The 14,872-nt window shown below is 34.8% G+C and overlaps 1 long non-coding RNA gene across 8 annotated transcripts in view; it reads left to right on the top strand.

The window, feature by feature from the left end:
* The first annotated feature begins 4,300 nt into the window (after positions 1-4,300).
* LOC145720495 (uncharacterized) overlaps positions 4,301-14,872 on the top strand; it is a 313,100-nt gene continuing 302,528 nt past the window's right edge. For 4 of the 8 annotated variants that reach the window (XR_014143446.1, XR_014143443.1, XR_014143439.1 and 1 more), the window contains exon 1: positions 4,302-4,460. This is a non-coding gene — a long non-coding RNA (uncharacterized LOC145720495). Of the gene's footprint in view, positions 4,461-14,872 lie in introns of all 8 variants that reach the window. The other 4 variants (XR_014143447.1, XR_014143445.1, XR_014143444.1 and 1 more) reach the window with 2 other exon arrangements.

Raw genomic sequence — 14,872 nt, 5'->3', positions numbered from 1 at the left:
GTTTGTTCTACCCAATAAACCAGTCTGAACTCTAGTTCTTAGTACACAATCCAGATTTCTAATAAGTTTTTGTTTTGTTTTTTTAGTGATTACAGAACTTGTGAGTCTAGAATTCTCACTAAGCTCCAGATAATTATATTCAATTTTCCAGCTGATTTTTCTACTTGGATATCTCATAGCTACTTATAATCAATATATTTAAACTTTAGCTTTTCCTCAGTTCTAACCTCCCACCCACACAGTTATATCTTCATTCCTTTTCACTGGTACCATCACCTGCACAGACAATCATCTCTACACATTCATAATGTAATTTCTTCTTCCTGATGTATATGTACACACTTCATCAAACTTATATTGGCTAATTCCTACTTATATTAAATAATGCATCTCTCCTTAAAAACCTTAGCTGAACTCCTAGACTATTCTGTATGCTCTGCTTCCACTTATCGCTTTATACTGTAAGAGCTCTACAATTTTTTCTTCACAATACTACTTTGGAGATGGACTTCTAAAAATATTTGAGTAGCCAAAGAGCTGTCAGAAACACTGCTTTATCTTTTTTATGGATTTTTGATTTTGTGAGAAATTTCTTGAACTTCACTCAAAATTTTTACTTTACCAAAAAAAATTTTTCCTGTATAGCATTTAATGGTACTCTTATACAACAAATTCATAAATGTAGATAGATGGTCAAATTTATGCATTCATTGCATGGAGTAAGAAATCAAGAAATTTGATAGAAATGACTATTTAATGTGTTACAATGTTAATAATTTATGTTTCATAGTAGCAATGCACTCATTTAAAAAATGAATGCAAAGTATATAGCATAATGCTTGGCATATGCATGTTTTATTTTAAAGGTTATCTAATATCTTTTCATGATAAAGAAGCCAATTTTATTCACTAATAATAGACTAGTCTTTCTAAAATATATATTGTCCTATATTCCTATGGGGTATTTAAGCATGGCTATGTAATATTGTAAAATTTTTTTTAAAGATTTATTTATTTGACAGAGACAGAGATAGTGAGAGCAGGAACACAAGCAGCAGGAGTGGGAGAGGGAGCCACCCAGGTGCCCTAATTTTGTAAAATTTTTACCAATTATATTTTTGTCATTTCAATTATTTTAGTTATTACTGTGAATGGGAAATATTGACAAAAATTCTTTTTTTTTTTAAAGATTTTATTTATTTATTTGAGAGAGACAGTACAAGCAGGGTAACGCACAGAGTGAGAAGCAGGCTCCTCACTGAGAAGGGAGGCCAACACATTGCTCAATCCCAGGACCCCAAGATCATGACCTGAGCCGAAGGCAGACGCTTAACCGACTGAACCACCCAGGTGCCTGACAAAAAAATATTTCTATGAAACAAAATGTTTCCCAATGAAGTATGTACCTTACAAATAGATAGGGTACATATAAAGGTTTTATTTCTCCAACACTAAAATGCCAAATATTCTGAAGCAATTGAGAAAGCAATTTAATAGTCTTTATATAAAGCTATACTATAAAACTTTCCAGTTTTCCATTGAAAGAACAACACCAAGAAAATATTTTACTCTCCATTACAACTTAAATTTTTACCTTGCCCTCTTCAATGTGCTTCAAGATTTACAGCTTCTGACATCCTCCTCATAATACCTATTATATCCAGCCAGTGAGCACTTAATTGATAATGATGAAAATCATCTATCTGTGGCATATGTTGAACATCTGTTTCAGACTATAATTTTAAATTTATGCCTTCTGTTTAAAACTGAAGCATTGAGAAAATGAGTTTTCATTTTTCCAGTTATATTTTTAATTGTTGGCTGACCAATGTGACTGAAACTATAGTAGAGACTTTCACTTTTGAAACTGTATCAGAAGAATATGGAAGAATAGAAGCACAACCCATTATAAATTGACCTATAATATATTTGTTTTCTAATTTGTGTGTATTCTATAAATACTCATCTCTGCAGTCATGTGGACATGCATATGTAATTTGCTAAGCTTCAGACATCTAACCAGAGTTTACTGTTAAATCAAATGTTCAGTTGAGACCTATCTGCTAATCTTTGCCTCATAAATAGTTATTATGAAAAGGAAAAGAGTGAACTTTGAAAAACTCCTGCTTACAAGCTGTTTTGCCTTGGCCAAAATTAATGTACCTCATCTCTCTGAAACCAGTGAGACTTCTCCGTATTGTGGATATTTTCTTCTTTCTTCCATACAGTATCCTTTTCCCCTGCTTTTAGGAAAATGATCCTCTATTTCTGATATAGGATTCTATATGGTTCTGGGGAAGATCCTGTTCATAGAAATTTTCTCTCTTCTTGCCTACTCTTCCCTGCCATCAGTTGATGGGCAGATGATTCAATCATGGCAATTAGGCTTTAGCTCTTGGTAAGTTAAATTTGAGGGCAATGTCACCTTGAGATAATGCTAAAAGTGAACATCCACAAATACACAGTCCATGGGCTCCTGACTGAATTTCCTAGAGCTGTGAAAATTCCTGCCATTTATTAAAAATAGTAATTAGCTTTTTCTTTCTTTCTCTCTCTTTTTAAGTTATAACTATTTGTTAAACTAATTCCCTTTTTATTTTTATTATTCTATTTTATTTTTGCTAATTCCCTTTTTAAAAATTACATCAGCTAGAGTGGATTTCTGTTACTTGAGACAAAAGAATTCTTACCAATTCAGTACTCCACAGTTATTGTGATAATTAAATTTCATTAATTGAAATAACATGTGAAATTGCCTATTTAATAGGTGATTCTAACAGAACAGGCTGAATAATTATTTTTTACCACCTTTGTTACCCTAGCATCTTCCCCAATTCCTATTAGCTGCTTTTATGATTTTTGTAAGCACTTGATGAGTTTTGTTTTAGTATTTGGGAATCACGAAATGTCAAGCCTCAAATTTTGCCTGGTCTGAATTAGATTTATCCAAACCAGTATTCTCATCTTATAGAAATGAAAAATCAATTAAGGATTTACAAACCTGTCCTTGTATTTGAAGAAGTTGGCCATGACCATGATTTTTGCAAGTACCTTTTTCAAGAGAAAAACATGACTCATTAAATTCATAGATTGTACTAGAGATGTTTTTGTGACTGTAACCTGCAAATTTTGATGCATTATTCCAGTATCTTAAATAATGTGCGTCATGCAATAGGTACTGGGTAAATCTCTCGAGGGAATTATCATTTTCAAATGTTTTTGCTATTTGTAATTCTATTCCTTAGATTTACATCATTACAATCCCTTTGTTTTAAATGAACCACAGCTTTCTTCTCTAATTCACAAAAAAAGTAGCAAATGAACTTAGGTTAGCAAAGACATGAAAGAATGTGTAAATAAATATGGGTTAGGGACACACACACACACAGAGAGAGAGAGAGAGAGAGAGAGACACACATACACAGAGATAGGTTATCTATTCCATCAATGTGGTTCATGATGAAAGATCTCCTCACCATATCTCTGGAGATAAATTTTATTTATCAATTCTGTTTTAAATGGCCACTCAATGCAAAATTTAGAGTACTTTTCTTAAAACATGTGTAATATTAAAATGAAATTAAGCCTTCAAATTGGCTATCAGGAAACTGTAATTTTAGAAATAACTTTTTTTTCTTCTCATATGTACGGTACAACCAGAGTTGATTAACACAGCATAGATGCAAATATTGTAAGGTGGAATAATATTAATGTTGTAAATGAGTATAAACACATATACCATTATCATTATGTATATTAATTTTAAGTAATGCATAAAAGTATATGTTTGTTTAAAATTAATAAAATTTACCATAAAAATATATGGCTTACATCACAGAAATCTGCTAATGTGGCAATATAACAGTCTTATAAATAGACTGAGGTGTAAGGAAGAATAGATCTAACACCTAAAGTAGAAGTTGAATCTGTTATTTTTCCCTCCAGCAACAACACTCAGATTTATTGAATGGTTACCCACTTACAAATACAAGACAGAACTGCAAAACTAGTTACATCAAATATAATGTTGTTGAGAATTTAGCAAGCAACTCCATGGTATTGCTATTTCGATAACCACTTTATGTGGCAAAGCAGTTGGCAGGGACCTTAAACCAATACTGGCACCCTCATGCAAGTGCTAGCCCTAGATAGCAGCCCTCAGAGTCACAAGCAAATGCAAGTTTATGATAGGACTTCCTGACAGTCCTTATAATCACCAGTCTCCCCTGCCTCCCAGATCCTCCCTCTTGTGTGCCTCTTAGATAAGACCCATATGGGGCTAACAAAAACCCTACTTGCTTGGTTTGAAATGACCAATCCAGCCTTAGCTCAGGAACCCCAAAGCACTCACTCATGGACCCTAAGTCATATGCCCCAGCAACTAGTGTTCTCTCCCTGCATTCTGTCTTGACTTCCTTGAGTGGTCCCTCCAGGTATGACCTGTTCTGCCTCCAGGATCTGTGAGTAACAAATTTCTCTATTTTAATTTCTCTTGTGGTCTCTTACTGAATGGCAGCTCACCATCAAGCACCCTGTGCTCCACTCGACAAATGTAAAAGCAATTAAAGAAGGTTGTTTCCAAAGATTAAGAAACATAAAGAAGATTGTTGGCACTGAAATAATATCTGTGGACATCCAGCCCAACTCACTATAAAGGAAATTAAGGTGCAGAGTGATCAATAAATTGGCTTAAATGTATACAGTTGGTTTTTTGAAGAATTAGGGCTTCTGTCTCTTCTCCCTGGCTTTGTCTCTCTTTCTGGGCTTTTCTCCCTGGTCATTCCTTTCCTTGAGCAATTCCCTCCACAGATGAGTACATTTATATCTCAGATTAAGTACCAGATCTTTAGAAGAGATTCTGGCCAATTAAAAGTAACTGACTTCTCCTCACCCCTACCAGTAGCTTTTTATTGTTGTTAAGCTATTATTTTGTTTTTAACATTTAATGTCTAAATTTTTTTTCCTCTGGCTCTCTCTCTGTCTTTCAAGCTTCTTGGAGATTGGGGCCTTACCTCCCTTTTCAGGGCCATATAACCGATAACAGTAACACATAGGGAAGTATTTAATAAATACTTTTGTGATGACTTGTTGCATATTGCTCACATCAAAAATATCAGCTCATCAGAGGCTTTTTCTCACCATCCTGTCTGAAGTAGTAGCCCCCAGTCTGTCACCAGACCCTGCCAGATGCTACTGTAACTGAACAGCCTGTTAATAGAAAAAATACTAAATTATGTAGCACATTATATATTCACCATGTGCTGCACATAATTTGACAATTTTAATCAAATCAGTATGTGCAAACTAATAACTTTTGCTATTAATTATATATACTTACTGTCTATTGATCAAATTAGCTAAACAAGTTCTCTGCTATGTAGAAATACTTCAAATAAAAACTGGAAAAATAGCTCATCAAACATACTGCTAATATTGAGATATACTTTCTGTGCTTCCGTTTCCTTATCATTGAAATGATGATGATAATAGTACCATTCTTATAAGGTTATAAACATTGAATAAGTGACTAAAAATAAAGTCCTCTGTAGACTGACATACAACAGAAATTGAATAAGCATTAGTATTTGTTAAAATGTAATCTCCATTTATATTTCTAATGATGTTTTAAAATTTAGATGTTGATTATATTCAGGCAATAAACAATTTTACTTATTTTTTTTTTAAGATTTATTTATTTGAAAGAGCATGGACTCGATTGGGGGGGGAGGAGTAGTGGGAGAGACTTCAAGCAGAGTCCCTGCTAAGCGCAGAGCCCCACACGGAGCTCCATCTCATGACCTATGAGAGATCACAACCTAAGCCAAAACCGAGTCAGAGACTTAACTGACTCAGCCACCCAGGCGCCTCTTATTTGTGTTTAATTGTTTTGGGGTCATGAATACCTCTAACTAACAATAAAGCCAATTTATTATTTTACCAATGACCAAGGATTTTTACTTTCATAACATTTAACATATTAAATGCATTTTCCCTTACTATCCATTAGGCTATATTTCAGTGTTGTTATTAAACACACAACTCTAGCAAAAAAGATGATATGGCTATGAATGGCAAAAACACTTGTTTTTATAAAACTCATTTGATGACCTCATTTTATCTCCACTATTATTTTATTGGCTAAATCTTTATTTCTTGGGTTGTGCTCTAGAGCATGGTGCAGAAAAAATGAATATGTGACATAGACTATATGTAGCCTACAAATTCTAAAATATTTTTATCTGGCTTTTTTCAGGAAAAAAAATTTGCCAGACCCTCAAGAGCTACATATACTTTTATCCTTCCCTCTCTTCCTCCTTTTGTGCCTCTACGATCACTATTTTTGCTTTTTATCCTTCTCCTATTTCCTACCTTTAGATAGATTGATGATAGACAGACAGACAGACACGCATAGATGTAGATCTTAAAAAATCAAAACAACATTCCTAGAAACTAGGGCAGGGCCAGACTTGTCCCCTGCCTCAGGCCATAATTTGCTAACCCTTAGTCTTGATTTTACAATATACATATTAAATAGATCATAATTTACCTTTAAATTATATTATACTGTTTCTCAAATAGTTTACTAATATTATAATAGCACAGTTCCACCCTCCTACATATCTTATTCATTCAAAAGTACCCTGTTGCATTTTTATTATTTTTGCTTTAGATGGTTAATAATTGTTTAAAGAGATTTAAAATAAGAAAAATATATTTTATATTTATTCAGAAATTAACATTTCTGGCCTTCTCCATTCTTTTCATCTAAAGCCATATTTCTGCCCTGGGGTGCCTGGGTGGCTCAGCTGGTTGAGCATCTGATTCCTGATTTCTGCTGGAGTCATGATGTTAGGGTCCTGGGATGGGTCCCGGTGCAGGCTTCACGCTCAGTGGGGAGTCGGTTTGAGGATATGCTCTCCTTCTCCCTCTGCCCTTCCCCCCACTCATGCTCTTTCTCTCTAAAATAAGTAAATAAATCTTAAAATAAATAAATAGAGCCATATTTCCATCTGTTTGTTTCACTTTGCATTTTGTCTGAAGAACTCCCTATCCCATTTCCTATGGTATAATTCTGGCTCTGAATACTTTCAGCTTGGGTTTATCTGAAAAGTATTTAAAAAAAAATTATTTATTTTAGAGAGAGAGAGTGCATGTGTGCAGGGGTGAGGGGCAGAGTGAGAGGGAGAGAGAGTCTTAAACCGACTCAGTGCTGAGCACAGAGAGGGACACAAGGCTCAATCTCACAACCCTGAGATCACGAACTGAGACAAAACTGAGCTTGAAACTTAACTGACTGCACCACCCAGGCACCCCATGAAAAGTAATTTGCCTTAAGTTTTGAAAAATATTTTCTTGGTGTATAAATTTCAGGTTGACTGCTTTTTGCTTGTTTTTTTTGGCACTTGTTTTTTCACAATCATTGTCCTTTTCCCCCTTCTTGTCCAGCATGCTGTTCATTCTATCAATTTTATTTTGCATTTGAGATGTTTCATTTTTCATCTCTAGATGATTTAGAGCTCTTTATATTTTCCATTTTTCTTTCCATTATGTTTGTTCTTTCCCTTTATCTCTGAAAATATTTGTAATAAACATAATAGCTGTATTAAAATGTTTTCTTACTAACCCATCATCTCTGGCATATCTAGTTCTATTTCTATTAAATGTTTTTTCTGGTTATGGGTCCTATGTTCTTGCTTTATTACATGCCTCATTTTTAATTGGTGTCTGACATTGTGAATTTTGTATAGTGATTACTGGGATTTTATAGCCTTTGTAAGAGTCTTAAGGCTTTGTTTTGGCATGCAGTCAACTTACAAATCAGTTTGATTCTCTATATTTTTAAGCTTTGTTAGGAAACAGAATAGACTTTAGGGCTTTGCAGTGAAGGCATGAATCTTCTGAGAATTCTACCTAATTCCCTTTTATTACAAGGACTCTTTATTCTGACACTTGGGGACATGAACGATTTTTGTTTTACATCCGCTTAGACAATTGTTCAGCCTATTGCTTTCTAGTGGTTCTTTTCCAACATCAAGAAATATCACCATGTACAAGAACAGATCAATGCAAAGCCAAAGAAGTTAGGAGATTCCTCTTCACATCTCCAAATTTTCTGTCTGCAGGTCTCTAATCACTGGTACTTTGCTCCATGAATTATAATGGCTTTGGCCTCCCTCCATCTGCCCAAATCATTGAGTCATTGGGTCCTGTTTGTATTTTTTTCTCCATTCACTGCAGCCTTGAAACGGCCTCCAGGCAGTATCCTGGGTAAAAATTAGGGTTCAATTATTGGTTTCTCTTCCCTAGGGGACAAAGTTGTGTGATAACTCTAGTTCAATGCGTATAAACTCTTGTTTCATATTTTTTGTGAAGGGAGGGCAATGTCTCTAACCATAAGTCCCCCACAGTTTGAAGCAAGGGTCTTGATACAATTTTGATTTAGTATCTTGGCCTATAAAAGTGTCAATTTTAGAGGTTTATTCTTGGGTTTTCCACTACAATAGCTATTATCTGACAGGCCATGAAAACAACGTGTGCATTCAGTCGAGTATTTTAGACAGGCACATTAATGTTGGTTTGTAGACCCACTAGATCCACTGTGAGCTGGACCTGGTCCAGGACTCAACTTATTACCTATCTCCTATATGGTCCATTCTAACAGAAGGCCATGGCAATGTCTGAGTCCTTTGATATTAAAGCTGAACTAGGCCCAGTATTCAAAATTTCACAAAACATCGCCATTTTTTTGCCCCCACTATATTACTCATGTTAATGGACATAGTCTCCCTAAGGAAAGACATAGAGAAAAGTTATCATATGCATTTGTTATGGTGATACAGGATTCTCTTTCTTAGGGACCAGACTCTACATTTGATAATGGGTTCTGGAGCTGAGTATATGCTCAGGACTAGAAAGTAGGCAAGATATTGCGACTCTTTACTTCTGCCACTGTTCTAAGTCTCCTGGTTTATTTTATAAATCAATTAATCTTTATTCCCATGATGCAGACTGTAAAATTTCTTTGTTGCTACCCATCCGTCTTTTCCCCAGGGACACCATGTTCCAGTAGCCATCTTTTTTTTTTTTTTTTTTTTAAGATTTTATTTGTTTTTTGACAGAGACAGCGAGAGAGGGAACACAAGCAGGGGGAGTGGGGGAGGGAGAAGCAGGCTTCCCGCTGAGCAAGGAGCCCGATGTGGGGCTTGATCCCAGGACCCTGGGACCATGACCCGAGCCGAAGGCAGACGCTTAACAACTGAGCCACCCAGGCGCCCCTCCAGTAGCCATCTTGATAGCTCTGTACAAGACAAGCTCTCTGGTTGCCACTCTGTCATTGTCACTAAGATAATTGTCTCCCCCTTATTTCTGATGATTAAAGGCCATTATATGAATGCTATTATATTGGGATCCTATGTTCACCTTTACTTTCAGGATCCAGTTCTTAAACTCTCCTAGCCTCAGCCTGAAAAAAGAAGGTATTGCTGATGTTCAAGAGGGCACCAGGATCCTCAGAGTAACCCTGTCTCTAATACACTTCTTATCACTGTGGTAATAGAGTGATTTCTGTGACATCACAAAGGATATAGGTGGCTTGTATGTTTTCAGTTTTCTTAGAAAGACCCTCCCAATTTTGCTCCACTTTTTGTTCTAATTTTTCACTGACTCCTACAGAAGGCCTGGGGTTTATATGTCAATTACTGTAAGGCCTTTACTATTTCTAAGCTTTTAAGAATCAAAACATCTGTGTGTGTGAGCATATCTTTCTCCTGGTTCTACTCCCACCTTGACAAAGTTTAACTCTTATATCCAAGGAGAGTGCTCTCATAATGATAATCAGTCCCTTATCAAACTTTATTTACAGGCCCAGAACATGCAGGGGGATCTGTGATTTGAGATTCACAAGTGTTTTAATTCAGGGATCCCCATGCCATATTTCAAGTTTAATTCAAACAGTCCTCTGACAGTGGCATATCTGACTTAAATTAATAAAATGTTAGTATTTTGGGGGGCATTGCTTCTTTTCCAATTAAGTCCTAGGCTCAATTCACAGCTTTTAGTACCATATAGTTGAGGTGTAAAAATTTTTATATGCTACTGAAGAGGCTCTCTGGCTATTATACTTCACCTAAATGGGTGATTAGTCACCCTCAGCCCTTCATTGTCTTTCTCCAATGCACTTACTGTCCCCATAACAACTATCAAATGCCATCCTTATTGTAATTACTACTTTCCCTATACGTCTCAAAATCCTGATATGTTGTACCCACTAGTGAATTAACCTCCACTTCCATCATTCTAGTTTACCACCTTATCATTCATGAAATTTAACAATGACATTGCCACAGCATACCAGTACCTATCTATATTCATCCTATTACCAGTAATGTGGACCTCATTGCCAGCTGGTGTTGGATGGTCCAACTGTGCAATTACATATCAGTGCTGTGTTCTCAGGACCCTGAAGAATGAAATGCCTTAGGTATGTGTTCCTGAAAATGCTGTTCTGTATGTAGGAGGTTTTATGGAAAGGGCTCACAGGAAGAAGAGTTTTGAGATAGCAAGCGAAGCAGAGTTGGTCAGACAGATGTGGAGCTATGATGTGGTTGCTGTAGTGGCCTCAGTCAGTCTCACAGAGAGTGGTGAAGCTAGCGGTGAAGCCCTTTAGAAATGCCCTCCACAGAGGCAAGAGGAACAGGTTATGTATTCCCTTCTTGAGCAGATAAAAACCTGAGAGAGAGAGCTACCTTCACCACAGTAAGCGTAGGTCATCAATTCTCAATATTCCTAGCAACTGGAGTGTTTAACAGAGGATCAAGATTGTGCACTATACCAGGTACTATAAGGATAAAAATTAATTAAAGAATCAACTACTGTAAGTTGTCATCATGTCTAGGAAGGAGAATTAGAGTATGCTACTACTGCACAGTTTGTCTCTTCAACCAAATCTGGGGGCAAGGGAATTCTTTTGACAGAAAGTCATGTTCATGTTGAAGACCTACAACCAGTGTTTCCTAAGACATAGTGAAAAGATCATATGTTACAGATTCAATGAAATGGTTCAAAACATTGATTGGATTAGATAATACTCAGGCAAATACTCCATTATTTTGTAACCACTAATATAACACAGTCAGCTACACAAAAAAACCTGCATTTTGATTTCCAGTAATATACATTTGGATATAGGACTCTGATTTTTAATAATTCTTATAAGTTTAATATATCCAAGTTAGTGTTGCGATAAGAATCAGTCAGCATATTTAGGGAGCTCCATAAATACTGAGCAACATTGGTGTAGTTTGATATAACTCTTTTATATTGGCTTGTGAAATACAATCTCATTATTTTTAATTACACCTCAAATTTCACCAGAGACCATATACTTTGATTGTTGGGTAGGGATCTGAATGGGTTTGAGATACTTGCAATTTTAGTTTCTATTAAAAAGATGAAGACATTGGCCATTATTGAGGATAATCAAAAGAATGTGACATGGGATCTGAATGAAATTCTTAAAACTTATTGTACCTTTATAATAAAGGAAATTAATCCCAATGTTAATAGTTTGAGACTCCAGTACTCTGGATGGTATTTTTAGTAATAATCCAAATCCATCTCCTTGAAGCAGCTTACTATATTCTCTTTTCTCACATATCACCAAAACATCCTCCCATTTTTTTCTGTCAAGATTCTCTAGATTACATTCTGTATTTTTTTATTGCAATAATGTACTATTGTAAGAACCAGTTAAGTGTGACAGCAGGTGTTAGAGCTTAAGAATGAAACAACTTGCATAGCATTTATAGGAGAATCTATCTATATTTATATAAATAGTAAGATACATTGTTAAATAAATGAACACATAAAGTAAGGGGATTTGGCAAAGGATATGGTAGGTTTACTTAAATCCTCCTTATGGTCTGTAGCCAAGGAAAATAAGTGCGTAAGAGTAAGAAGCCCAACATTATTATAATCAGATATCTTTTGTTATTTTCCACATACTGCCCTATCCATCCCCAGTTTCTTCAAAAAAATGAGTTTCAGTGGTTAAAAGGGTAGAGGAAGGGTAAGTAGAAAGAAGTGTCTCAGTAGGGAATGAGTATAAATCTATCACTAACATGGAATAACTAATCCGATGGTTCAGTGGCATCATCTTTATATGTGTAAAACAACATATTTCCCCTGACACCATCTTCTGACACTTTAGATACAGTCAGAGGTTAGGGTGGCTATGTCGCCACAATAAGTAAATTATGGGATCCCACTGTTAGGAGTGGCTATCGTCATTCACTTTGCTCTTCTAATGTCACATTTTTCATTATGTCTTAGGTACACTGCAAAGATGTATTCCACCTCTAACCTTCATGGCACTGAGTATAAATAGATGTGGATTTCAGTAAGTGAAGAACAATATTTCATTGGCAAAAACAGCCTTTCAATTTTGATAACTAAACTGCCTTGACCAAAAACTGGCCTTTTTTTCCTCTACGTTTGTAAATGAGAAAGACTATATTACTAGCAGTTATGAAATACACACATATGCATGTTACATTTTCTTGAAGATAAAACTATTTTCAAAGTAATTATTACGTTATTTGACTTCTTTCACTTGTTGACATTTGAAATGGTGAGTAAAGTTCCTGGTATCTTAACATGCATATCAGTAGTTACTCTAAATTGTTCTAGTAGTCCCTGTACTTTTCACTGCCACACATAGTTAAAACAACAGGAAAGCTTGCTCCAACTAAAAGATATCCTTGTTTAAATAGTAAACAGATTTTATTAAATTATGGCATTTGATTATGTATCTTAATATTCTCTGACAAAATGGTAAGTTTACTTAAATCATATAGAAATGCCATTATGTTCTTGAGGGAAAACACATGGGAAATTGAGTTGCAAGCTGAACTAGCCACTTTTTTCACTGAATAGAGTTTTTACTGAAAGTCATAATATGATTATTCCAACACGGGTATTTGGCAAATCTAATTTTAAAATACGTATAGTTCATTAATGTTGAGTATAATCTCATTGTTCTGGTTGGATTTATTTCTCTAGTTGAGAATGTGTTCTATTTTTCCTCCTCTTATTTACTTAAGGTATTTTTGGTACTCCATTTCAGTTTACCTATTTGTACTTTATAATTCTACCTCATTTTTTTTCCTGCACTGTTCTTTAATTTCTACCATTTTATGTTCAAATTCATGGACTATTTCTTGTTATCTGTATTAAATTGTTAAGTCCATGTTCCACTGATTAAGTCCATTCTGTATTTTTTTTTAAGTTTTTTTTTACTGTTTTTTTAAACTTACTTGTATAATGTCTACCTTTTTTATATTTTATAGTTCTCTGCTGAGATTTCCTATTTTTTCATTCATTACAAGCATAATTACCCTTTTTTTCTTTGAAAATAGTTTCAATAGATTATTTAAAATTTTATTTGGCTAAGATCACCATTAAATTATTTTGTGCTTTTTTTTTTTCCTTTTGACTGTGGCTCGCATTCACTTATTTTTATGTGTTGTAATTTTAGATTAGACCTTTTACATTGTTAAGAATAGGTGTTAGAGATTCTGAATTCTGTTATATTCATTTAAAAGTAATTTATTTTTATTTTTTAAATTTATTTTTATTTAAGTATAGGTGATGCCCGTTATATTAGTTTCAGGTGTACAACATAGTGATTCAGTAACTCTATACATTATGCTATGCTCACCATAGTTGTAACTACAATCTGTCACTGTACAATGCTATCACAATACCATTGACTATATTCCCTTATGCAGTACTTTTAATCCCTGAGACATATTTATTCCATAACTCAAACCTGAAGCTTGTACCTTCCACTCCCTTTGCCCATTTTGTCCATCCCTCTGGCAACCACCAGTTTGTCATCCATATTTATGTGTCTGTTTTTGCTTTGTTTGTTCATTTGTTTTGTTTTTTAGATTCCACATATAAGTGAAATCATATGGTACTTGTCTTTCTCTGACTTATTTCATTTAACATAATACCCTCTAGGTAACTCCATGTTGTTGCAATTGGCAAGATCTCATTTTTTTTTGACCGAATAATATTCCAAAACACACACACACACACACACACACACACACACACCTTCTTTATCTATTCATCTATCATGGACAATTAGGTTGCTTCCAGAGCATGGCTATTGTAAATAATGCTGCAATAAACATGGGGTGCATATATCTTTTTGAATTAGTGTTTTCATTTTCTTTGGGTAAATGGCCAGGAGGGGAATTTCTAGATTGGATGATATTTCTATTTTTAATTTTTTGAGGAACCCTTATACTATTTTCCACAGTGGCTGCACCAGTTTGCATTCCCACCAACAGTGCAAGAGGGTTCCTTTTTCTCCACATCCTCACTAATACTTGTTATTTCTTGTTTTTTATTTTAGCCATTCTGATTGCTGTGAGGTGATATGTTACAGTGGTTTTGATTTGCATTTTCCTGATGATAAGTGATGTTGAGCATCATTTCATGTGTCGGTTGGCTATCCGTAGGTCTTCTTTGGGGAAAAAAAAAAAAAAAAAAAAACTATTCAGATCCTCTACCAATTTTTAATCAGATTATTGGTTTTTTTGGGTGTTGAGTTGTATAAGTTCTTTATAATTTTTGGATACTGGTCCCTTATTATACATATATATTTGCAAATATCTTTGCTCATTTAATAAGTTGCCTGTTTATTTCATTAATGGTTTCCTTTGCTGTGCAACATTTTCTTTTGTTGTTGGGGTAGTCCCACTAGTTTATTTTTGCTTTTGTTTCTCTTACTTGAGGAGACATACCTAGAAAATGGTTTCTAGGGCCGATTTCCCTGCCTATCTTTTCTTCTAGGAGTTTTATC

The sequence above is a fragment of the Leptonychotes weddellii genome, chromosome 3 (assembly GCF_054177405.1).
Source record: "Leptonychotes weddellii isolate Sample4059 chromosome 3, ASM5417740v2, whole genome shotgun sequence".
Classification (NCBI taxonomy): Eukaryota; Metazoa; Chordata; class Mammalia; order Carnivora; family Phocidae; genus Leptonychotes; species Leptonychotes weddellii.
Note: the sequence above shows the minus strand (reverse complement) of the source record. Positions and strands in the feature narration are given on the sequence as shown.